The 26007-nt window shown below is 38.2% G+C and overlaps 1 protein-coding gene across 4 annotated transcripts in view; it reads right to left on the bottom strand.

Annotated features, from left to right (window-relative positions):
- The window catches only part of atp2b4 (ATPase plasma membrane Ca2+ transporting 4), a 130463-nt gene extending 111301 nt beyond the window's left edge, over positions 1 to 19162 (bottom strand). For 2 of the 4 annotated variants that reach the window (XM_082156094.1, XM_082156096.1), the window contains exon 1: positions 18531 to 19161. The gene's annotated coding sequence lies outside the window, so the exon portion shown is untranslated. Of the gene's footprint in view, positions 1 to 14795; positions 14985 to 18530 lie in introns of those variants that run through there. The other 2 variants (XM_082156097.1, XM_082156095.1) reach the window with 2 other exon arrangements.
- Between the last annotated feature and the right edge of the window lie 6845 nt (positions 19163 to 26007).

Raw genomic sequence — 26007 nt, 5'->3', positions numbered from 1 at the left:
TTTAAAAAACTTCTCGGTCTACTGACATTTGTTATGACACCCGCTTCAAACATTGCAATGATCATGATAACTTTAGTTAACTCTACAATAAGTAAATCCACTTCACCAGCTAATTACTCTTCAATAGTGATGCCATAGAAATATACAGAGCTACCACAAAAACAAAAAAGTTCAAACACAAAATTGAATGATGTCTGTGCGCTTCTTTCTCTGACGCATAAGGTCTATACATTTAAATAACTTCTAACCATGACATCAAAGCCAACCATTTCTGGTCTCTTAATACGACTGCTACCAGTCTGATCTGATCGGAAATTTTTTTTTGTGTCTGCTAGGTATTAAAAAAACAGCTCTGATAAACTACAAAAAGCATCAATAACAGTGCCAATAACTTCAACTCAAAACTCATGGTTGAAACAACAACTGTACTCTGTTGTAACTGTTCAACAGGACCCTGACAGAGAGCACAATCTGGATACCAATCCCAGGTAATTTGGGACCCCTGGTATAAATGGTTTTCCAAATGTATCTACCCAATGTAAAAGTAATTATTTAGCTAAATAAATGATTCATTATAAAAAGCAAACACAAATGACTACCATTTAGCATTGAAAATAAACAGTGAAGTTCACAAACATCAGACCAGGAATCACAGACATTTTCAGCTAATTGCAGCCCAGCATAACTTGTTGGTTATCATAGAAACACTGCTGAACAAATCCCAGAGTCATTATAATCACTTAATGTAGTCCAATAATGTTTTTTAATGAAGGCACTGATGCAGAGTTCATAAACGAGCAACATTAATGGGAAAAACTGCTTCATAAGGGAGTCAGTGCTATGTTATCAGTGGTTTTCTACAAGTACAGCTGCATTATAGCAGCCAATGGATAATACTCAGTTTTTTCTGCATAGAGAATTACGAGGTGGCCGCCTCCGTCAAATTTCGTGCCGCCTCCGGCTCTCGACAAAACTCAGACAGACACATGCTCAGATACACTTTTTCCACCGTGACGGTTCTGTAACGGGTTCCCGGCCTGTGTCCATTCTCAAACCGTATAGTTTGCCAATAGTGCTGCGCGGATCATAATCCACAGGTCGGGCAGGCCAAGGAATAAAAACATTACATTCCAATTTATCGAGGGTGGATAACAGATAAATCATTATGATGTGTTGAGTTTAATAAAGACACGGAACTCTCATCACGGTAAAACGCCATGAACGTGCGTCACTCTTTTACTTTCGTTTTCAACAACGTAATTCTCTTCAGGGAAAACCAATCAAGGAAACATATCAGGGCTCGACATTAACGCTTGTCCCAGACAAGTGAAAGAATTGTACTTGCCCAACCGGACAAATGCCCTTATTAAAACAATTTTCAATATCAACAGTTGTAATTTTTCAATGCATATTATTTAATTTGATTGGTAACAGCCTTAGTGTCTTACTATTCTAATTGAATGTATTGATCAAATTTAAGAATTTGAAATGAAAGATGGAGCATACATTAAATAAAATTAGGGGGAAAATGCCCTTTATAAAAGTAAAAAAATGATTCTGATAAGAGTGTTTTCCAACAGTGATGTAATGAAACATTGACAATTTAAGTTTGAAGGGAGTACAGCCTCTGTTAAGGCAATTAAGTAAATGTAATTTTGCCAAAAGAAGAACTTTTATTTTAAATAAATGTTAATTTTAAATCAGCCTACTTTAGTGTGATATTTTACCATATTATCATGCTTAACACTGAGAATTTGAATAATTGTAATGTGATGATCAGATGCAGAAATCTAAATCAAAGAATATCATAGATTTGGGCGATTGGCGGGTGGATTATTTCTTTTTAACAACGGATTTCGGGTGACTCAAAGTGCACCAGATTAATGAATTTATATTTAAAATGTAAAAAAAATTCTTCTGGGGGGGCATGTCCCCGGACCCCTCTAGAGGTACAGAGATACACCCACAAAAATACTGTGGGAAACAAAATAGGCTATATGTTGGTCTACGAAAAATACACATTTTATTATCTTATTATTAAAATACATGATCAGGATTTTACCACCTCCGCCTCATTTTGAGCCAGGGAAAAACCCTGATACTGAATGACCAAAACTGTCCTAAGATAAAAAAAATAATAATAATGCAGATACTGAAGAAAACAATTACAATTGTGACAAAATGCTATGAATCATGGAAAAAGATTCCACACCGTCTTAATCATTCATGACGCTCCACAGGGTTTTTCAAGAACTAAAATATTCTATTTGTGACACCTCAGCAATTTCCACTCTCTGTGATGGCAATTAAGAAACATGTGACATGCAAGCCAGAAGGCTATGATTTACATTCTCTTCCTCCATCTACACATCCTTCCCTATCTCTTGCGCTAGCTGAACATGCCCTCTCTCAACATAGAGCAAGTTCAAGACCACTGCAGCTTGTGAAAATTATATACCACCAGCAAAACAAGTCTAAACACATTGCAACACTGCCTGGGATTTGTCTGTGCAATGAATGTGGCTCAGTTCACATCAACAGTTCTGCCAATAACTGGAATGAATGTCATGTGTTCTTGTCTGAAACCATCCCGCATTTTTTTTTTTTTCTGCCGAGCCGCTTCTTCAAATCCAGTGTCTGTTTGGTCCCAAGATGTATAGAGTCTTGACAATATCAACAGATGTCACATTCTCCGCTTGTAAGACCTGTTTTGCTCTGGAGGGAAAAAGTATCTTCACTGGGTTATCTTCACTCACTAGACAGCTTCTGCTGAGGCTCCCTTTTATGCTACAAATTATTAGACAGTGACAGAGGCTTTTTAAACCAAATGTTAACAGCTGACTCACAGACAGACACACACCCTTGTGACTTTTGTCTTTTGTTCCATTCAGCAGGCCTATCTGCATAGAAATGCTTGAGTCTTGTTCTCAATGGACAACAATCAAAACCAAACCCAACACCACACACACACACACACACACACACACACACACACACACAACTACAAAAAAGCCTGCTACTCAATGAGAAGTTTAACACCATGACAGCTTTGGATCAAAACACAATCTCTTCCGCTGAGGATCATCATCTCGAATGAAAATTGTGTGTTAGAGCTCTGACAATACAATAGACAGTATACAACTACAGTAACATTCTAGATTCTTACATTTTCTGAAGATCTGTTTTATCCAATCGCTTAGAAAAGTAGCACATATCACTTAGCACATCTCTCCTCAACAAACCACATGATTTATAAATAGATGTTGCCATGTAGTTTCAAAACACAGTGATTAATAGCTGTTAACAGCAGGGTCAACAGTGTGAATGGAAAGTTAACTGATTAAAGATATTTTACATTTCTGTATCTAACTCTCCACTAAAACATTTTTTTTATAGAATTAGCAAGGGACACTTAGCCCACCTCAACAGTTTTATATATCTCTTACTTCAATGGCCAGATTATGTCAGATTTTGTTGACAAACACCACATTGTTCGAACATTCTAAAACCCTACAAAACCAATCGAACGCTTGGATTGAACACTTCAAATGATTAAACAGAACTTAACCAAAATATGTTTGGGCACAAAGACATTTATCAAGGTACTTAACAGGCAATTTGCCCAATACTGCTCTGTTCTGTAAATCTTAAACACCCTGGTAGCCGACACTCTCCATATGAAAGAGCAGCAATTTGTGTTGGGAGGCAATCCAAACATCCAAAACAAGCGCACAGAAAGCCACCTCTCGTACTGTATACTGCACGATACTGAATTGAGTTCTCTTCAGCGTCTTTTTGTACTTGAACAGACAAATACACAAAAATATGTCAAAATATTATTGTAAACAGTCAGTTATGTCTTAAGTGAACATAAACCGTTGACAAAGGAAACATGAGAAACAGTACAATGGATTTGTGTCAGCACTTAAAGTGACAGCAGCCTAATACAAATGTTGCTGTCTGTCACTAATGCTAATCAAACAACAAAGGACAAAGAAAGTCCCTCGCTGACTAAATTACTTTTGTAGCTTTAATAAGGATTAATCAATATTTAATTTATACAATTAAGACTATGCAGAGTTATTTTATATTTGATTATTCAATTTCTGTTGTATTTGTTATTTGAATACTACTGTTAGACATACCTGAAAAACGTACAGCACTCTTTATTTCATTTGTATTTATATTTTATTGTATTTATTTGTGCTACTGCTTGCAATTTGTTTATTTGTTATTGTTTTATAACTGACTCTTTAATCTTTACTTGTCTTTCTTGACAATTCATTTTAAAGTCTGAAATAAAGCTTCTTGCGCCGTCTCTGTAAGTTATTACAAAAAGCATTACCCCATTGTAAAAAACACAAATACATTAAGTGAGCAAACATTTAGGTGAGAATTTATTTAAAAAAATAACCAAATGTGATTTTGGATGACTACCTACTATACTTAAAATAGCACAGCCTGCCTTTACATTTAATTGATGGCTTGACATGATGCCTTAGCAACTGAAAAGTTTCACAATAGCTGTCAAAGAAAGTCTAGGCTGTTTTGATATTGTAAAGGCCTTCCGCTTTGACATGCACCCTAGTGGCAACTCAGAGGGAGGAGGTCAACAGTTGACACATCTGATCTCTGTTGTCTCTCTCGCTTCATCATGACTTGGGATTGAGCTGCAGGGAGCCTCCAAATGACCATAAGCTTGTTCAGTTGAAGACCAACTGCAGACCATGAGCTCCCATCCATCTTGAGGTTTGTCTTTGACATCTGCAGGGAAATTGGCTGATAGGAGGCTTGACCACAGAACCACACCCAATGTCAGCCAATGAGCCCTTAGGAAATTCACCTCAAAGCAATCCATCTTCTGGCAGACGTTGTGTTGCACTGCATAAGATCAGCTACATGAAACATGCATCACTTGCAATACAAAGAATTGAAAATTGTTTCACAAATTCAGTTGAGAGGTTAGGAATCCTAAGGTTAGGGAATCCCCACCCACCCCCACACCCACACCCACACCCACACCCACACCCATGAATGCATGTCACAAGATGCTAGCATATGCAGAACACACAAGTTTGATCTCTTAGCAACTTCTGCTCAAACACAGAACATTTGGGAACCATAATGGGGCTTGTTTTAAATGGGGTAATGGAATTTCTTGTAAAGCCTTTTTTTTCAGTGGTGATGAGGACAGAAAACACACAAATTCTTGTCCGACACTAGGCGTATCTTACCACATTCTGCTATGCTGCTTGTCACACACAAAACCACATTAATAGTCAGCCTTACGCAGCAGTGGAAAAAGTTGGGAAGGAGAACGCAATCTACAAAGGCTCCTTCTTCCACTCCTCTCTGACTTGAGACTCACATGGTCGCATTTTATTCCTACTGAGAGTTCTTGTGTGGAGAGCGAGCATGTGGGTTTCAGAAACTTGCACATTTTTGACCCCTTTTACCCTGCATGTGCGGTCCACAACCTCCACATTCCCTACCAAACCATGAATATATTGGGTGTGTCACACTGCATGGAACATCACAACAGTTTCCACCCATGACAAAGCTAAGATAGATTCTAAACTTCCCCAAATACCACAAGAGGAAAGTGGCTGATGACATGAAGGAAAAAAACCTGGAAAAATTAAAAAAACATTCCATTCATCACTGATACTATGGAGATTAACTGTCATCAATGAGTCAAACAATAAGGTTTTAAAGGAAAATGTCTCATGTAAACACAGAAAATATAAATTTGTGTACACCACACCCTCATCCACTTACCAAATAAGCTATTCCCTCTCTGTAGGAATGTGACGGTGAGGAAATTCTCCCACCGGTTAATCGCAGAGCGAGTTTTTCAATGAATTACTATGGAAGTTTCGAATTAGCAGCAATTCGAGGGCAGCAATTGCTTGAATTATTTATTGAATTATTATTCTTAATGAAAAACACAACAACTAGAAAAACACAACTAACCCTTTACAGGTTCCCTAATAGCATTGGTTTAAATCCAAAATATTGCCAAATAGCCTAGGCGCCGTTACATTTTGCTTGGAAACCAAATCTTCCACCATCGTCTTGTCAGTCAGCCTGTGACCCTCGTCCAACACTATAAATGAAATCTGACTCCTGCTGCTGATCTGTGCTGCGACTTGTTCAGCTCACACCACATTGAGCAGACGAGTTCAGTTTTTAACTGTAGTGTGTGTTCTCTAAATTATTTTTTATTACTATAAAAAATCTAAACGACGGTTGGGGGCAGTGCCATGATGGGCAGGTAACACTGTGTAACAACGATAACACAGACTATTACAGAAAGCCTACATCTCTGTGAGAAATATGATGTGGCAATGTACGTCACTGCCAGGCGTTGAGAAGTCATGACACAGTATTTTGCATCCATTATAAGGAACAGCATGAGATCAACAATTCTGTTTCAGATTGCAGAGACCGATATCCAAGTTTTACACACCTGAGGATAGTCAAATGTTAGTCATTTTGTGTATTTCACAAAGCACTGTAACTTTTAGAACTCTTAAAGAACTCCAAAAAGACCATTTATTAAATCTAGCCTGCAAAAACAGATCACTTTACATAATTCTTGACATATCAGGGCTCAACGCTAAGGATTTTTTCTACTGGCCCGGTAATCAACAAAATTAATAAAGTAAAAGAAATGAAAAGAAAATGGGCCTATAAAACAAAGCCAGGTATTGTTCTAGTTATTTTTTTATACCTGTAACCATAATAAATAAGGTTATGACATAAGCATATGGCATATGACATAAGCAGACCAAGGAGCAGAAAATGCAAAATCAACAATGGCTCTAAATTATCTTCCATTTGATTCTCATTGATGAAGTACTGAAGTTAAAACAGATACAATCTCATAATAACAACTCAAAGAGAAACCGACTTTCATTTATTCCTTATGCAAGTCAAAAACCTATTTGAGAAGCATCAGTTTTCGTGTGCTGTAGCCAACCTGTAGGACTGTTCATTCCAAATACCCTCAATCGGTTCTGTAATTGAGCACTCCCTCAGCCTTGTCTCTTAAAACTTTTAATTAAGAATCTGACAGAATCTGTTTAGGGTCTGTCATACTGTGAGACATTAATCCCCTTCACCCCACTTCTCTCTCTTCACCCGTATCTCGTTCTCACTACCTCACAAGGGCATCTGACACCTTTCATCTTTCACCGTATTTCACCGTTTTCTGTTTGTCAGCAGCTTTGATTACAACACAGCCACCAAATAAATTGAATCTCTCTTAATACAAGTGGAATTAAATATGGGCCAATAATAACAAATAACAAGTTGTGACAGTTCACACATAAGTTTTGGGCCTGCAACTACTGACAGTAATAGTACACAAAATCCCTTTGGCTGTTTAATTTGCCCTTGAAGAGTGTTACCTCTGAGGCTCTTGCTCATCTGTGGCTGTTGATACAGATGGCCATATCACCAACTACCCCAGGCTAATACCACATTCAATTAATACATTCTCTTTCTTAAATATATCACAAGTGGGAACATGACGCGTCTCAACATGACACACTGAATGCAATCTCTGTAAGCTGCCCTGCTTGGGAATTTTCTCTACAAAGCATGGTCATTGTTGTCATGTTCTTTTTCCATTCAATCTTCCACCCAGGCTCGAGTTATTGACTATGCCGCCCACCATGGCCCACAGTATAAGGCCAGCAGTGGAGGTTGAACGTGGGACCTGTCGATTGACTCAAACAGTTGTGCGGGGAGACATCAGTGATCGTTATGTAACTGCCATTGCTGCGTGGGCTGCAGGAGCAACGCTATCATTCTGATAGAGCCAGGAAAGCTGCCGTCTCATTAAGCTAAGACCAGGTTCTCTAACTGTTATACTGGTCATGTTTCTGAACTTGACATATAATCTTAAAGTGTATTCTGCCCTCTAAGGCACTGCTTCACTGGGAGTGTAAACTGGGTCCTGCAAACTTGCTTAGCTGCTTTGTGCGTCTCCAATTTTGTTTTTATACTAAACACCTTATAAAACCCACACAGTACACAGCAAAGTGTTTACAACAGTGTTTTACACTACAGGTCTAATAAAGCCTTAAGACAGTGGTCTCAAACTCAGTTCCTGGAGGGCCAACGCCCTGCAGAGTTCAACTAAGGCTGGGTATCGATACAGGTGACCCAATTCGATTCGATTCTCGATTTGATTAAATTAATTTAATTATTCAATTTTCACTGGCCCCACCACAAAAAAAGTAATAAATTAACAAAGTTATTGTTTTTGACCCATGTCTCCTTGTACTGTAATAAATAAGGTTATGACACAAAAAAATGTTAGATACTAGTGTAATTTAACAATTCTCGATTACAATTTCAATACCAAAGTTGAAATAAAAACAATTTGGTCATAAAAAAAACAAAAACAATATTATAATACAAACTGCCTTTATGCAATTTAAAAATGTGTATACAAATCAGTTATGTATTATAGTAATGTATCAAGTGACAGGGTTCCCTGTGTATTTTACAGCATTTGTTCATAGAGAGTTTTTTCTTGAGACAAAACTGACATTTACTGTACCTGATATACAGTATATCCAAATAAATCTATCGAATCGAGATCGGAAGTGAATAAAATTGCAAGCTTGTGAATCAAAGTCTAATCTAACCATGAAATTTGTGTCAATGCCTAGACCTACTATCTAACGTTGATGCAATAGCAAACACAGTTAAAGACTGTGTTGGATAACCAGCAATCACGCACACTCAAATATCACTGTACACACTGCATTAAACATCACACAGAAGTGGGAGGGTGAAAAATAAATAGAGTCAGAATAAAATAGGGAGGGAAACAAAGTAATGGAGAGAGTGAATGTAGGAAAGAGAAAAAACGAGATGAAGAAAGTGAAAGCACATCTTCAGACTACTAGTTTGAGAGTGGCTGATGGGGGGGGTGAAACCATCCTCCACTAGCCCCAAGTGATAACATCACAAATGTTGAAGCTCGCTGTGATTGGAACGTACAAATAAAAAAGCATGTTTGTTTTTCCAGCCGAACAAGTATGAGCATCTGTTACAGGGAGGCCTCTCTCTTTATCTCTGTCAGCAGAGATCTTTCTCAGAGCAACCTCACATCCACATGCATCCACGTTCTGCAATAACCAACTGCTAATGCAAAATGACTTATTCACGCATTCATCATTTCGCCCAAGCTGAGCCAATGTGACTCGTGGCATCCCTGCAAGGTTCCTTTGGTCGCGCTGTTCTGCTGTCGAACCCAAGCACACACGCAACACCGTCTGACAGGGGAGAGGAAAACAACATGCAGATGCTAAGAATCACCTGACCTCTGTAATCATTACACTGCCACACTTAACCCTGGTATAAATGTTTTCCTATTTAGCGGTGCTACTGTTCTGAGTACAAGCAAACTATAGGGAAAACGATGCAAAAGAAATTTGTGTAACATGCTATCAGGAAGCTATCCAGGAAAAAACTTTTTTAGCGCAAGACAATGTTAATGTGTAATAAAAAGGCAGAATGCTTCAGGACAAACATGCATTTGAGTGTCTGCCCTAATTGTACAGAAACAACTAAGAAAAAAGCAATTGTTCTTTCCATATTGCTCTGTCAAAGATTTATTATTGCATATATTTTCATTGCAGGTTTACTTGCCCGTTCTGTGTTTTTGCTTTACATAATAATGGGTGAATCTAACAAAACCATAGGCGTAATTTGCGGGTGGGACAGGTGAGACATGTCCCCACCACTTTTTGCTATGGGCAATATTGTCCCCACCACTTTTGAAACAAGTGATCAAAGTGCTCGTTGCCGCTGCGATCGGTGGCGCAGATACTGTTCTCTTGTGGCTCACGCACAGTCTTCACTCGGACGCGCGCTTCAATCCGTTGTGGAGACTCTCTATTCGTTCCGGTGAAATTACAAAACAAAATGCACACAAACGTGTCCCTGCCTGATATACAACCACTGATAAACAATCGGTTTTGATGAGAAAAAAAAAAACCTATATGAGTGCGGATTAGAACCCAGAACCTCTGACACGCTTGGCAAAAGTTCTGCCACTGGACCATTTAAATACACGCTTAAAATAGTCGGATCTATGTATTTATTCACGTGAAAATTGTCACCACTAACAACATGTATTAGACCTCATTAAACAACAAATTAAACCCAATGTACTATTTAAATCGATTGCTGGACATCATAATGTTATTGTACATACATCTGATTTATGATTTAGCATTGTGTTAGCAACGCATGTGCTAACACATTCATGTGCCCTGTTAATCTTTATCAAAATAACTTCTACCGCTTATAATGACATCTCATCTATTTTGATAAGTGCACGAATGAGGGACAATGATTGCTCTCCTCCAGCAACCTGTCACACACATGAGATCTCAGCAATTAGTAAACCACCAAGATCCATCCAACAATCCAATCAATTCCCAATGGTGACTTCAAATCACTCCCTGCAATTCTCATTACCACAATGAAGAAATTTATGCTGACTTAAAGGATAACTCTCGCCAAAATGCAACCTAGGGTCTTTTTGTTTATCTACCCGAGGCAAACTTTCGTTTAAAAGCATAATTAGAATGGAAACGCCACTTTTAAGTTTGACCGTATTTTCGTTTTCGGTCAAATTGCCTTTTGAATGGGAGTGCTTGGGGCACGACTATGACAGCATCAAAAATCGCTATTTTTAAAACTCTAAGAAGGCTCGACACAACATTAAACTTTGCTCGAAGTATCACCAGGGGCTCTACACATGAACTCGAGCATTGAGAACATTGTTTGTGTACACAGAGTTTACTAAAAAGAAAGATTTTGAACAACTCACTGTAGCTGTGTCCGCCGGCATTTTGACAGTCAAAGTTTCATGTTGTGTCAAGACTTCTTAGTGTTTTAAAAATAGCGATTTTTGATGCTATCATAGTAGTGCCAAGCACTCCCATTCAAAAGGCAATTTGACCGAAAACGAAAATACGGTCAAACTTAAGTGGCATTTCCATTCTAATTATGCTTTTAAACGAAAGTTTGCCTCGGGTAGATTACCAAAAAGACCCTAGGTTGCATTTTGTCGACAGTTATCCTTTAAAAACTGTATTACAGTTATGATAATCAAATAAAATTGGGAATTACAAAATATCCAAACACACAATGGTAATTAGTGCTGAATAGTAACTGATTATATGTAATCTGGATTATGTAAACAGACACCAAAAGTTAAGTGCTTGTAGTTAGATTACTACATTTACATTACATTTTAAAATACTCGCAATCAGACTAGTTAGCCTACTTTTTTATTGATTACATGTTATTCTCACAATGCCAGTAAATTATGATTCTCCATTCTTTTTTATCTTTTAAATTTTCCTTTCTAAAAAAGCCTACTGCTTTTAGACCAGGTTTGCGGAATTGCGCACACAGACCAGCCACTAGTCATGAGCTTATCACTGGAAACTGAGACCTATACAGCATTTGATCACTGGATTTCAGGAAATCATTTCACTTAAGAAGTGTTTTTCAACATTGCATATCTAATCAAATTATTATTATATGAATTATCACTCAGGGAGTCATTCAACCACGCGTTACTGTCTTTGGAAGGCTTTTGTCTTTCAAACACTTTAAAATGTATAAAATCACGTCATTTCATATTTACATCTTTGTATCTTTAATACATCTTGTAAGTTCCATAACTTAAAACGTCCTCGTCATCAATAAAATAAAATAAAGTATTTAAATAAATCAAGCTGTAAAAAGCTTTGTTTGGATCCGAGGTGGCATGTGACGTCACAGGGGCTCAATCATTTTCATAAGACTGCCTCTTGAGCAAGACAGCAACGCTTACTTTTACATCATCGCATCGTTGTGCCCGCCCACTGGTGTTCAGTCGATGAGCAGCGAGTGGATCTAAAGTAGTTGTTTACGATAAGATTGTGAAAATAACAAGATTACGATGACACTCAGACGTTGTGTGGTTCCTGGCTGTAGAAAAACATAATCTTTGCATTAACTGCCAAAGGATCTCGATGTCAGAGAAAAATGGATTCAGTTTATTTTTAACAAACGTCCTAGTCACGCAGTGCTGACTTGCGTGTTTGCACCGTACATTTTACCAGCGACTGTTTTGAGAACAAGCAGCAATACAATACTGGCTTTGCCTTCTCACGGTGGATTTGCAGAGAGTCTGGAATAAAAAAAAACTATGCTGTGCCTTCTTATATTGGATCCGACAGGAACGGCGCAACACTGCGAGTAAAAAAAGTTTTTACTGTGTCACTATTTCTGAGATGTAATTTGTGTAGTCAGATGTTCGTGCAGAAAACGTGTTAAAAGTCTACGAGAGTTCCACATGCATGGCTCAAATTCTGGCGTGGGATTGCGGGTATTGCGCATAATTTTAATTATTCCCGCAGGTCTCCCACTAATGCGGGAAATTCCCGCAAACATTGATTCACTTTAGCATGTAGGCTGTATGAGCAAATGAATCCACACAGATTATAAAATCAAATCAGTCATTTTAAAACTTTCTCCGAGATGCAACTCTGGTGCTGCATCTTCTCTCTCTGCACAAGGCAAGCGTCAAGCGCGCTGCAGGCGGCGAAACTACACGCTCACGTTTTTCGGGAGTCGGGACATGACGGAATTGTCACTTGTGACTTGCACAATCGGGGCAGCATTGTATCGTAACTAACGTTTATCATTTTAGGTACTTCGTCTTTTTAAGTCTTACCAGTTTAAACATTCAAGTGATTTTAAACTATTCAGTACTATTTTTCTTTGCGTGCATACATACAGTAGCCTAAAGCCGCCTCACAAACAGCTCGCCAGTAACAAAAGTTATTTTTTTCGGATTATATCGCTTTAACGATCAAAAACACGCAAAATTAAGTCAAAACTCTGGTCTTGGTGAGTAACCTCGTAAAGACAGTTGGTTATGTCTTAAATAAGCATAAAACGCATGTGACAGTAATGGATCCGTGCACTATAGTTCTTAAAGTGATAGCAGCCATATGTGTCTGTCATTCATTTTGTTGTCAAAACAACAAAAGATAGCTTTAATTGTAAGGAATCAGGATTAATAGCCTATGTATTTAATTTAGTCAGGACTAAAAGACTATCCAGTGTTATTTTACATATCATTACTTTATTCAGTTTCTGTAGTATTTTTGAATACGTGTTAGACCTACCCAAAATCTTTTCTTTTTATTTCTCTTTATTTGTATATTTATTCTATTGTATTTATTTGTGCTACTTTTTTTCAATTTAATTCAAAGATTGAAATCAAGCTTCCATGTGTTGCATTAACTCTTAACAACAAAATTACCCCATTGTAAAATCGCAATGAGTGAGCAAACATTTAGGAGATAAATGTAAAAAAAATGTAAAAAAAATGCCCCTCCCCAACTCCCCCTCAAACAATCGATTAAGCAGGTTCATGCACGTGTTTTAAGTGCAACTAAGTTTGCGTGTGCATTTGCATCCTTTTGTTTTGAGCAAATGTAAGTTGTAATATTGTGTTTATTTTGTGTAGGCCTATCTATATCTGATTTATCTCATATAGGATGCATTTGGTTAAGAATTAACGCTTTAGTAAAGCGTGCAGTGATCATCTTTAGCGTACGCAGCTCAAACGGCAATATTAGAGAACAATATTTTAATAAAACATTGTGAATTATTTGGGTTTAGTTGCTGTGTTTCGTCACCATTGCTCCAGGAAGAGCGTGTGACACGTCCACAACATGAATCATTCTGAATGGCATGTAACTTAGTTCAAGTTCACTTGTGCATTCGCGTAATTTTGTGCAGATATAATTTGCACAGAAAAATAATAATTTTAAAGTACCTAAAATACATGCTTGTAAAAAGTGTTTTCTTCAGCCGTGATCAGGATTTTACCACCTCCGCCTCGTTTTATGCCAGGAAAAAAACAAGTTAATTTAATCAGCATCTAAACTCAAGTTCAGAGCTTTGCTGTTAAATGTGCCTAAGAAATAAACATGTAATATTATTAGTTACTGCACTTATTAATGTAAAAAAAAACAAAAAAACACTTATGATTAATAACCCCCCTCCCCTTCTAAATCAGGTGTTGGCACCACCATCTGTAGAACTTAGTGGCACCGGTGCTGCTGCTCTCAAATGTTATTCTGGAGCCCTGAGCTATCCCATTTATAGCCAGTATTCACACCATGGAGACCTGAGTCACGGTACAGGCTGATGTTACCAACAGCACCCATGATCATGTCTGAGGAGGAAGGCTGAACAGTACAACTCTCCCCCTAATTAGAGGGAACAGATGCTCTGCAGGGTAAACAGCTTGATATGCACAACAATAAATTGCATCAGTCGGCTGGAGTAATCACTAGACAAGAAAACTTCTCGATAGCTCCAAACACCCCCACCCTGCAGGTTATGTAAAGTTTAAAGCATGCACAAGCACACCCACTCACACATGAACTCGTACACAAGTGGTATTGTTCGGCCGTGATATCTGCTTACTGATGTCCTCGAGCTGGTTCTTCATAATTACTAATACATTATCATGGAAAATGAGCTGTATTTGTGCAAACACACACAACGCTCCACGTTTGAACACGGAAAGAACGCACTGTTTGCAGATCTATCGGATGACACCTTGATCTATGTGAGTTTCAATCACTCTCATTTGGTTAACAGTCCTTTAGTCATGGATTGAATTCTCCTGGATTAAGGTGGATCTACAGGGATAAGCTTTAAAAATGATCACAGCATATTTCATAATGACTGACCTTTCTCTTTTGGTTATTTTGTGAGCACAAAATGTCCACAAAATAAATCGTCCTCACACCAGCATAAGATTAGCTTGCGAACATCACCTGTGGGAAGTAAACAGTAAGGTGGCTTTCCCGTTCCACACAAGGAGACTTTGTAAATGTAACCTGGTAAACTAACTGCTAGGATGTGTCACACAGGACTATAGGGACGTCCCGCCATTTGGAGAAGCCATCTTGACGGAATAGAAAATGCTAAACCGCCAGTGATACTCGTGATACTACAGCTCGTTGTGAAATATTCCTATCATGCCCGAGCAACGCTGTGCAGTTGGATGCGATCAGATACGTGATCATACAAAAGGAATATCTTTATACCGTATCCCAAAAGAAACAAAACGGAGAAACAAGTGGTTGGCGGCAATAAACAGGCAAAATGCTGATGGTGGTGTTTGGCTTCCAACTGTTTGTGATATAAGGTACAAGAAGTAAAATGTAAACAAATTATAAAAGTGCATGTAAAATATACAATAAAGTTTAGATGAAATTATACAAGGTTACTTGACTTTTTACGTCTATTCAGTTTTTGTAACATATCCATGACAACCAGTTATGTCCATGACAATTTTGTCCATGACAATTTTAGAACTCTATTCTATTCTGTTCTATAAAAAAAAAAAAAAAAAAATCTGCGTTAGATTAAATTGAGAAGGGTCATAGCACTTGCATATTGTTGTCCTACTGTTAGTTTAACTGCTTCTATTGTTCTCATTTGTAAGTCGCTTTGGATAAAAGCGTCTGCTAAATGAATAAATGTAATGTAAATGTAAACCAATAGCCTGCTAAGCTTTTGTATGCTCTTAATGAAGCTCCGGTGTAGCGTGATGGGAAGTGAATAAGGTAGCTGTAAATGTCACCTAACTCAATGTCAGGAAGTTTTTCTACACATTTAACGTTAATGCCTTTAAAAAGAACGTGGTGCTTCATATGGATCTATGATTCCTAATTCCTTTATCTTCCTCTTGTATATACATGTATTTGTGATGCTAATAAGTGCGATGACATGACGTGAAGAGTTAGCTGACGGCCACTGCGCTAATAATAGATAACTTAAAGGACAAGTTCGGTATTTTACACTTAAAGCCCTGTTTATAGATCGTATCTGATGAAATAGAACGGTTAAGATTAAAATTTGGACACATGCTCCTGTCACGAGAATTTTAGGTTTATTTAGCTTTTGTGGACCTATTTTGCCAAACGCGTCACACCCGTGATTCTTCCGTTGAGAGCTTGAATAATAGACACTCCAGCCCAGTTGGTGGCGATAATGCACCTTTGCCAATTGCAAGCAAACCACGGGCATTTCATTGAATACACAGAAGAAGCAGAAGAAGAAGCGGCGGAGTAATACCAGAGCCCGTCTACGGAGAGCCTTGGCACTCCCTATTTAGCCCCATTGTATTGATTTTGGTTGCAGTACCATTAGAATTCCACTGGGGGTGATCGCGGGCGAGTGCAGATTGAATGGGAGTCAATGGGGCTAGATGGCTAAATGTGTCTCTTTCACCCGATTGCCGTTGAGAAATCTCAGATTTTATTGTAGGTTTTGCAAGTTCAACATAGGTTATAGGTCGAAAGTTGAATGAACCAGTACTTATGTCCTTTCGATTTCTTACAGGTTGGGCCGTTGTTGGCCGGAACAAGCTAGCATTCTGCTAATGAATGACGTCATCACATTTTTGAACGCTTTTTTAGAGCAGATAAGTGAACTTAAAAATGCAATTTTCAGCTGAGTGTATTATCTTAGCCCCCCCTTTCGAATACAACATTTAAATTACTAGAAAAAAATTTATATCCTGAGAAAAGTGGGTTTTGATGGGTATTTCGCCATAGACCTCCATTCATTCTGCACTCGCCCGCGAGCGCCCTCGCATGGATAGAGACGTGTTACTGCAACCAGTCCAGAACCCGGAAGTAAGCAGAGAGTGCCAATTCTCTTTATATTAGACATTCTCTGGTAATACCGTAAAGGTGCTGCGGTCTCACAGCACGTCCTATTAAGTCAATGGAGTTGGACAAAAACTACGATAAAACCTGTTGGAATGCATCTTTTTCAGCGATTTTTGAGTGCACATATCAGTGAACACCCCTGACCACTCGGTGAGTTTCACGTCTTTGTAAACGAAAGTTTAATGTGTTTTTAGGACGGAATCTTCCAGTGCATATAGACAACCATTGTGGGGGTGGGGGGGTGAAGCGAAATAAACCGAAAATTCTCGGGACAGCAGCATGTGTCCAAATTTTAATCTTAACCGTTCTATTTCATCAGATACGATCTGTAAACAGGGCTTTAAGTGTAAAATACCGAACTTGTCCTTTAAGTTAATGGTGGGGGGAAAAATCGATTCTGTTCAGTATCGAGATATTTTGCGCACGCAATTATATCAATGCTGTAGCGCAAAGTATTGCAATATTTAGGCTAATTATAAAATAATTATACTAATAATTATATTATTAGTATAATAATATACTCTCTAATATATGACCCACCCCTAATAATAGATCCATTGCAACTGAGTAGCTAACTGATGTATTCTGGGAGATCCCTATTAGACACAGAAACCATCCACGGTGTGACGAGATTACGTGCGTTTCAAACAATAAACATAACCTGACCTTTTTGAGGGTCAGACGCCCTTAAGATGGCCTCAAGAGAGTACGGTTTACGAATAATGCAAAATACCAGTTTGTACGTCGAATAGTTCACCCATAAACGAAATAATTTCGCCAAAATGTCGTTCAAAGCAGATTTGGCTTACTTTATTCTGTGAAACACAAAAGATGTTAGTCAGATTGACAGCCTCAGGTTCACTCACATTGTATGAGAAAACATACAATCGAAGTCAATGTTGACTGAGGCGAATTGACCGTTTATATTCCCCTCAGGCTGCTGAGGCTAACGGTTACACTTACAGGACACCTGAAGCTGACGTTGATAATCACACACGAATCTTCACTTAACATTCATACTTGAACATAACACCAACCAGAAAACCTAACGTTATGTGCCTTGTGTTCTTCTCTTTCTGACACAACTGGGAATGTTTTGTTCTCCTCACAGGACAGGGAATCGAAGCTCCTCACAGAGAACAAATTGCAGGGTTTCCCCTTCGACGCAATAGCGCGAGGACACACCCAGAGAGGCGCGAGAGAGGCGCGGTGGACGTTACCCAAGGGGGTGACGTCAGATGGATCGACTGATTACCTCTTTATCAATCAGCTAGAGAGCCTCTTTACACTTTACATGAAATGTACCCGTTAATGTATGGCAATTAAAAAGACCATATTAGCTAGTAGTGCGAAACGTGCACACTTCGACGTTAAATGACTGCGCTGTCATCAATGATTGTGAAATGGTATAAAAATGCGCTAATACATACATAAAGAACAAAATCGTGAACACTAAGCGTAGGGTTTACATGTAATAGACAATTATATGCGTTACTGGAATGGCAAAAAAATAATAATAATTCACAGTTGAAGTAACGTAAAAACTGTAACGTTAAACGATTCAATTTTTCACCGAAAAGCTGTGCAGAAATTAATACTTGGAACAGGCAAAAAAAAAAAATGTCTCGTGAACAAACACGGCGCGGCTCTGATGACTGTTTGCAAGATGGAACATGCACGCGCACACCTGTGGACAGAAAAATCAAAGTGAGTAAAATAAAACAGGAAAAATAACAAACCTACCTCAGGCTGAGGGTTGTCAGAAAGAGTGAAAGCCGCACATGGGACGTTCCTCCTCGTTCAGTGCATCGAGAAACAAGCCCTCTCCTCAAAACTCCCAAAGATTGAAGACGCAAAAGGTCTCTTAAGTAAACACTTACACGGATAGGCAATGTCTTTCGTCGCTTGCGAACCGTGTTTGTTTACTCTGCATCTGGAAACTAACTTTAGAATTGGTGCCAGTCAGCCAGCAGGATGGAATTAGTCGCTTTTCCTACATGTAAAATGTGACCTCCGCGTTTAGGCTGACAACATATAAACTTCTTATATCACGTCGTTGAAAAGTAAGAAGCCCGTCTGCTCGAACCCAATCCAACAGCCTTTTCTCGTACAGAGAAAAGAGGAAATAATCACAAGAGGGATTGAGGTATGTTCCGCTTTGGCTACGGAACGCAAACGCTACAGATCCAAGTTTTGTTTGGTTTTCAATCTTGTTTTCTACGTGTTAACTGCTCTATTTGTTGCCCCCCGTTTAACCGCCGGGAAAAGTGCGGATAAACGCAACCTTTCACCGCGCAACGAAAAAGACAGTTTCAATCACTGGTTGCCGTGGCTGGAAATCGAAAGAGGGAGATAGAGATTCAGTCTGAGGGTTGGGAGAGCTGCGGCGGAGAGGGAGGGACTTGTGTGTGGGATCAGTCATTTAAGGTGGATCACAAGGAAAATTGAAGCAAATGAATGGTCGGATCCTAGAACTCCCAACACCTCGACTTGCTAGACGGGTAAATTATAAATAGTGCGTGGAACAGAAATATTTGTATACGTGATTGAAATTGTATGCAAAAAGTTGAAAAGCCACCAGGCTTCAATCATAAAGCAAGTGGTGTCACTAAATAGAGCTCTTAATTTTGTAGATCTGATAATCAGAAGATCATTTGGATTATTTTTATATTCTTTTTGTTTTTGATGGCCGTTTTGAGTTTATGAAAAAAGTTTGTGACTGACACTATGTGTGAGACGTAAATAATTTAATATCATAGTCTCCATAAACCCTACTTAAAATGTTATTTTTTAAAGCTGTTTAATGAAGTTGCTAACAAGTTTCTACAGAAGAACTACAACTAGGCCTACCACAAGGATGGGCGTTGTTTATGTGCTTGATGTTGTAGTAGCCTAAATAGCAACTTGTATTGCGGTTTCAAAGTTAATTTCACTCCAGTCCATTAGATGGCGGAAATGCATCTTAAGCTGTTTTGCCATTTATTAAATACAAATGCAAAATAAGGACTAAAAGCAATGATGCCTTCATGTGCTATTGAAAATGTCCTACTTCCCACGTCTGAAGTTGTGATTACAAGCTCGTCGCATTCAAGTAGGCCTACTTGTCGTAAAGGACGGGATTCATGGAGGACACCAGGTTTATTCTTGCCTATTTATTGGAATTTTTTCTATTCATTGACAACCAAACATTCACCGCGCTGTCTAGATAGTCCGATGGCTGACAATTATGTAATTTCTGTCAAATATAGGCTATTTTTGCTGTGTATAAAACAATACACTTAAAACGATTATTCATATTATGTAAATTTGCACTATATTTTAATGACAATACAAGGCGATGTAGGCCTAGCTGTTGTGGAAAATCAGCAATCGTTCTCCCCTCCGCTATGTTTAAAGTTTATGACTCGCCCAACTCGGAAACTTAGATTCCCAGTGGTAAATACGACTTGAGAGGGCGTTCATCATGTCCAATTTTTAACTAGGAAAATTGTATTTACGATAATTCCGATAGCACGTGAAAATCCTAGGTTTTAGTCTGTTTATTTCAACACAATATTTGGGCTTTGGAAATACTGTCTATTTGGTGTCTGCTTAAACTACTTATTTGAAAATTAGAATAGGGAGTTTTCTAACATTTCACACCTCTCTCTTGTGTGACTAATGTAAAGACATGAGAATTGTAGCATGATACAAGAGAACTGTTGTCAAATAGGCCTATAGTGGTTAACAAAAATCATTTTATTTTGTCCAGACATTTGATCTCATCAGTATTTTGAAACTAAGCTCATTCCGGCTTCCTCACTGAACCAGTAGCCCACAGGTGGCCCATTACTGTTAGGCAGCCATGGTTACCTATCATTTTATCATTATTGCATTCTCTTAAAAGGGTGACTGCACCATGTCTTTTGAGATTTCATGGATGTTTTTATTCCCTGGACAGTTCTGTGACTGTTGCATCTATATAATGAGGCTGAGGCCTTATGAGTTTCACAATTATAGTGTGATTGCCACTGTTTAGTTTACATAGAAAGCTGTAATCCTTAGAAAAGGAAAACCTCTGCCTTTCTGAAATAAAAGTGCTATTGATGCTTAACAGATAGGAATTGAAACATACTAGATAGGGCAGGGCAGATACTCACCTGAATGTCACATAAATATGTATTTGTAAATAATTCACCATTGTAAAAACTATCCCCATTCACACGGATCCGCGAAAACGACTAACAACCCTGTATTCTGCTGTCGTGCCATTAGATGGCGATGAAACACTATAGACTGAACACGTAATACGCATGTGCATGATGTCATCATCTTCAGAGATTCGCGTTTTTGTTGTTTACACGTTTTCACAAACTTGCACTTTGAAACCCGTTTTCAAAAGTTTGTGTTTTCAGGCACCCAAAACACTGTTGTCATGTAAACGAACGGCCAAAACGCATTAAACGTTTTACGTTTTTAGTTGAAAACGGTGCTGTGTAAACAGTCCCTTAGGCCATGTCCCATGTCAGGTAGAGATGTCGGCCTCAATGCAACCAACATGGATCCAACATGGCAACCAACAAATTTGAACCTTTCAGCCCTGATGAAAACCAAAAGGTTGAAATGTTAAATTGGTGCACGGACGTTTACTTTTGATCATGTTATAAGATTAGGTCCCCAATGCTGATGAAATTGCGACATCAGTTGTGTAACTGTGCAGTCATCATTTATTTAGATGCTAACACGAACTAAAACTATGTGTCGTAATCCTCTTCTCATGCATCTTGAGTCACCGCTCAAACGTTCACATCGCCGAATAACGAGTTGCAGAACTAATATCAGTGTTCCTTCAATGGTATAATTTTAAATCATCTTAAATTATCTGGCTGTATTTGGTTTTCTGTTGTTTGTTTGTTTACACTTCACATCCTTGCTGAAGGCTATTTAAATACCAGTATTTACCCATGCAGGGTGTCAACAGATCTGAAGGACTACATTAAGAAAGTGTAGACTCCCAAAATGTTCCTTCGTGGAGAGCAGAAACTTGACATGTATGGTGTGAAGCGAATGGGGAGGCATACCAAAGGATACTGTGTGCCTCATTTTTACTCCTATAACTCAAGGATCTGACTGCAGAATGGCATATTTACATATGATACAAGTGGTGTTGTGGCAGCAGTGCGGCAGAAGGCTGGAGAATGAAGAATAAACCGTTGATTGTCCTCCTACCAAACACGGAAGGAATGGATGATGATGAATGACTGCTACAGAGAAGCTACGTTGTGCAGATGGTCAAAGATGTTGTTTAAAGTGACGAGTGCAATGCTTTCTTTATGATGTATCAGAGGTGGACGAAGTACACAACTTCCTTACTTGAGTGAAAGTACAGATACTACTGGTCAAATATTACTCCGTTACAAGTAAAAGTTGTAAAGACCTATTTTTACTTAAGTAAAAGTACAGAAGTACTCGTTTTTAAAAATACTTAAGTATCAAAAGTAAAAAGTAAATGTCAATGCATTGTTTTGTTATTGTTGCATTGTTGTATGTAATACTTAAAGTACCGTATGCCTCTGAATCTATGCCTGCATACCCTCATATCAATATCACATTTATTTCTAGAACACAGTTCAGTAGTGGGATTGAATGTGAGATTGAATAAGTGCACTCAATAACGTCCACAATGGTTTCGGACACCCAAATGGCTGTTCCCTCAAATATTGCCCTATTTAAAGTTTTTTGGCTTTTAGTATGAATATGTTAGCCTTACTGTTATCTATAAGCTAGTGTGCAAAAAAGTGACAAAATTCGCATTTAGAAAACCAATCCCAGCGTTGAAAATGAAAATCAGGTTTATGTCAGAATCCAATGTCAGATTGACGTTGATCTCCAACGTTGGACATACGTTGTATTGTGGTTGAAAATGAAAATCGGGTTGACGTCAGAAACCAACATCAGTCGGGTTCTGACGTCAACCCGACTTTCATTTCCAACCAAAATGCAACCCCTGCAACCAAAATCATCCACTGACTGATGTTACTTTCTACTCAAGGACCTTGACAGAATTGTAGTGGAGTAAAAAGTACAATATTTGTCTTCCAAATGTAGTGAAGTTAAAGTAAAAAGTTTCCAGAAAAAATAATACTCAAGTAAAGTACAGATACTCAAAAAGTGTACTTAAGTACAGTACTCAAGTAAATGTACTTTGTTACTGTCCACCTCTGTGATGTATGGACCGTCACTGCTAATGGGCTATAAGATGATTCATCCGAACCTTATGGTTCATCTCAGCTGTGCCACAAAAATAGTCTTGCCTCTTTTAGATCTCATGAACCAGCACTGCAAGGTCAATTAAGTAAACAATTAAGACAAACAGTCCTCACTCTGTTATAGTAATGATATTCATCTCTGTAATGGAGTCTTTTAAACAGATCTCTCCAATAAACAGCCTGCTTTTCCTTGCACTATTAAAGCACCCAAAAGACAAATGTGTTGATCAGAGCTGTTCAAGAAACAATTTAGTAGATATTTAAGTAATCCAGATATGAAAATAAAAGTATTGCATGCATGTTTGTTGTGATATGTGGAAGCTATGGGAGTTTAAAAACGGCAGGCAAGTCCGAGGGCAGAGGAAGCCGATAGCACCATCCAGAGACAAGGGGAAATCTTTTGAAGTGAGAAGAAATAGTCAGGGTTGCTTTTCAAATGTTAATGTTGCGGAGAGATGGCAGACAGTAAATGAGATGTCTCCTTGCAGACTGAGAGATAACGCCTAAAGCTTTAACAGCTTTTCTCACTTTTAATTTTCCTTTGTGTGTTAAAAAACAAAACAAAAATAAAACGCTCTTACATGCCCATTGGCCAAAGATTAGAGAAAGAAAATGGATTGTAACAGTGCAGGGTCATGAGTACTGAACAGGAGAACATAAAATCAGTTGAAATGAACACTTTACATTTCTACCGTGACGTCCTCTTGGTGTTTGTTTTTGTTGTTGTTGTTGTTTTTGCAACATTCAGTAGGCCCATCAAAAATTATAATATTTAAACTAAATGACTGCATGGGCTATTTTTTTAAATGACAAGTAAAAGTATCAATTCTAAAGTACTTTTAAAAGTATATTTTAGAAATGCCATATACATGCATATAGGTTTTTTAATTTTTATTTTTTATTTTTTTTATTACAGCCACAAGGTCAAATTCTGATATTTTAAGAGACTTACTGACCTTAATACACAGTCATGAGGGTCTGCAGGTGTCTTCTCTAGTATGATGTAATCTGTTTTATGTATTTTTTTTATATGCCATTACTTTTATTTAACAAATGTTTTTTTTAAACAATAAGAAATTTTGTTAAAATATTAGAAAGACAGACAAACCTTTTTCAAATATTAAGTACAGCAATAATAATAAGCAATTTTGTTTAAATATTCTTTCTAAGAAATAACAATAATAAATATAGCTGCAAGCAGCAATTATCGGGGCCAAGCGCAAGCAGATGACAGGATATGCCAACATGGCTGAAGGTGTCAGACCAACTGCAACAATGAGCAATTAAATACATTTAAAGAGGATTTTAGGTCAAATGGCTGAAAAATCACATAAATTGTCATTCAAAATATGATTTAAATGATTATCACTTTCGACCAATAGGTGGCGCAGTTACAAAACTGATGTGATGTGGTCAGAGTGAAGTGACAATGACACATACAAAGTTTGGTGTCAATATGTCAAGGCATTGCAGAGATAAAGCCTGAATAGTGCTTTTAGCATCATGCCTCAACTTTGCTGCTACGCTATACGAAAACAGTTTCGTGTATCGACACGAAATCCATAACTTTTAGTCGGCACGGTTTGGAGATGATACGATTCGATTTTGGTGAAAATCGGACAAACGGTCTAGGAGGAGTTCGAAAAAGTAGGTTTTGACTGAAAATCAAGATGGCGGACAGGAACTTCGGCCAAATAAGGAAAACTTGGTATCTATGTTCTCGGCTTGACCCAAGGAATCTATTAAGACCAGTGGCATTTCAAAAGCCAGATTTATTCAAAAGTTATTAGCCTTTTTGGAAATTTTGTCATAACATTTGATCACTAGGTGGCGCTGTCTCGAAATATTTTGGGTACCTTCAGGGGATGGTGCTGATGGCACATTCTGAGTTTCGTAATATTACACCAATGCATTTGTTTACTATAGCATTTTAATTCACAAAACTGTATTGAAGTCAATGGGAAATTCATGTTTTGTTCTGTTATATCGCCACCAAGAGACTCAGTCCCACCATTTTTTTTATGTGTCCTCAGAGTGAGCCCATGCATATTTGTGTCAATTTTGGTGAAAATATCTCAATTCGCTTCGGAGTTATAGACATTTATATGAAAAAACACGAAAAAAATGACTGACACATGACTTTGATTGGAATTTACTACCCCTAAACATCAATATTTTCACATTTGGGTATTGGCGTATAGCTATCGACCTATGTTTCCAAACTTTTGACGGTGGTTTCGTCTCGATCGGACAAGCGGTTTCAAAGATATAGCCAAATGTTTTTTAAGCGCTAAATCACAACGCTACACAAACCATAAGGCGAAACCTAACATGTTTGGTATCGTTGGACTCGGCAACGATTCAGGAGTCTAAAGAGATGAGTCTCGTGAAAATAAGTTGACCACACCCAAAGTTATAAGCATTTGGAAGCATTTGGGGAAAAAAATTCACCACTAGATGGCACTGTTTCGAAACTTCTCAGACTCCTTCAGGACATCGTGCTGATGACCTATACCGAGTTTCGTAACGATACGTTCATGCATTCCTAAAATACAGCATTTTAGCACATAATTCAAAATGGCCGACAGCCAAAATGGCTGATCTGGGAAAATTGGATATCAGTCGACTCAGCATGACGTCCTGAATCTAACGAGACCACGTTTATGTTTTTTGGGCAATCCATTCAGAAGTTATAAGCAAAAACAGCCATTTTTCATATCTCCGGACCAGTAGGTGGCACTATGACGAAACGCAGCATGTAGCCTCAGGTCATGCTTGTGATGATATGGACCAAGTTTGGTCTGAATATGATAAAGTGTTGAGGAGATACAAGCTTGTGTCTGTTTTCGTTAGCGCTACGTAAAATTTGTTTGCGCGGTATTCGAGAACAGTTTGACGAATCAACACGAATTCCATAACTTTTTGTCGGCATGGTCTGGAGATGATCTGGTTCAATTTTCGTGAAAATCGGA

The sequence above is a fragment of the Leuciscus leuciscus genome, assembly GCF_965113295.1.
Source record: "Leuciscus leuciscus genome assembly, chromosome: 23".
Lineage (NCBI taxonomy): Eukaryota > Metazoa > Chordata > Actinopteri > Cypriniformes > Leuciscidae > Leuciscus > Leuciscus leuciscus.
This window is presented reverse-complemented; position numbering and strand designations above follow the sequence as displayed.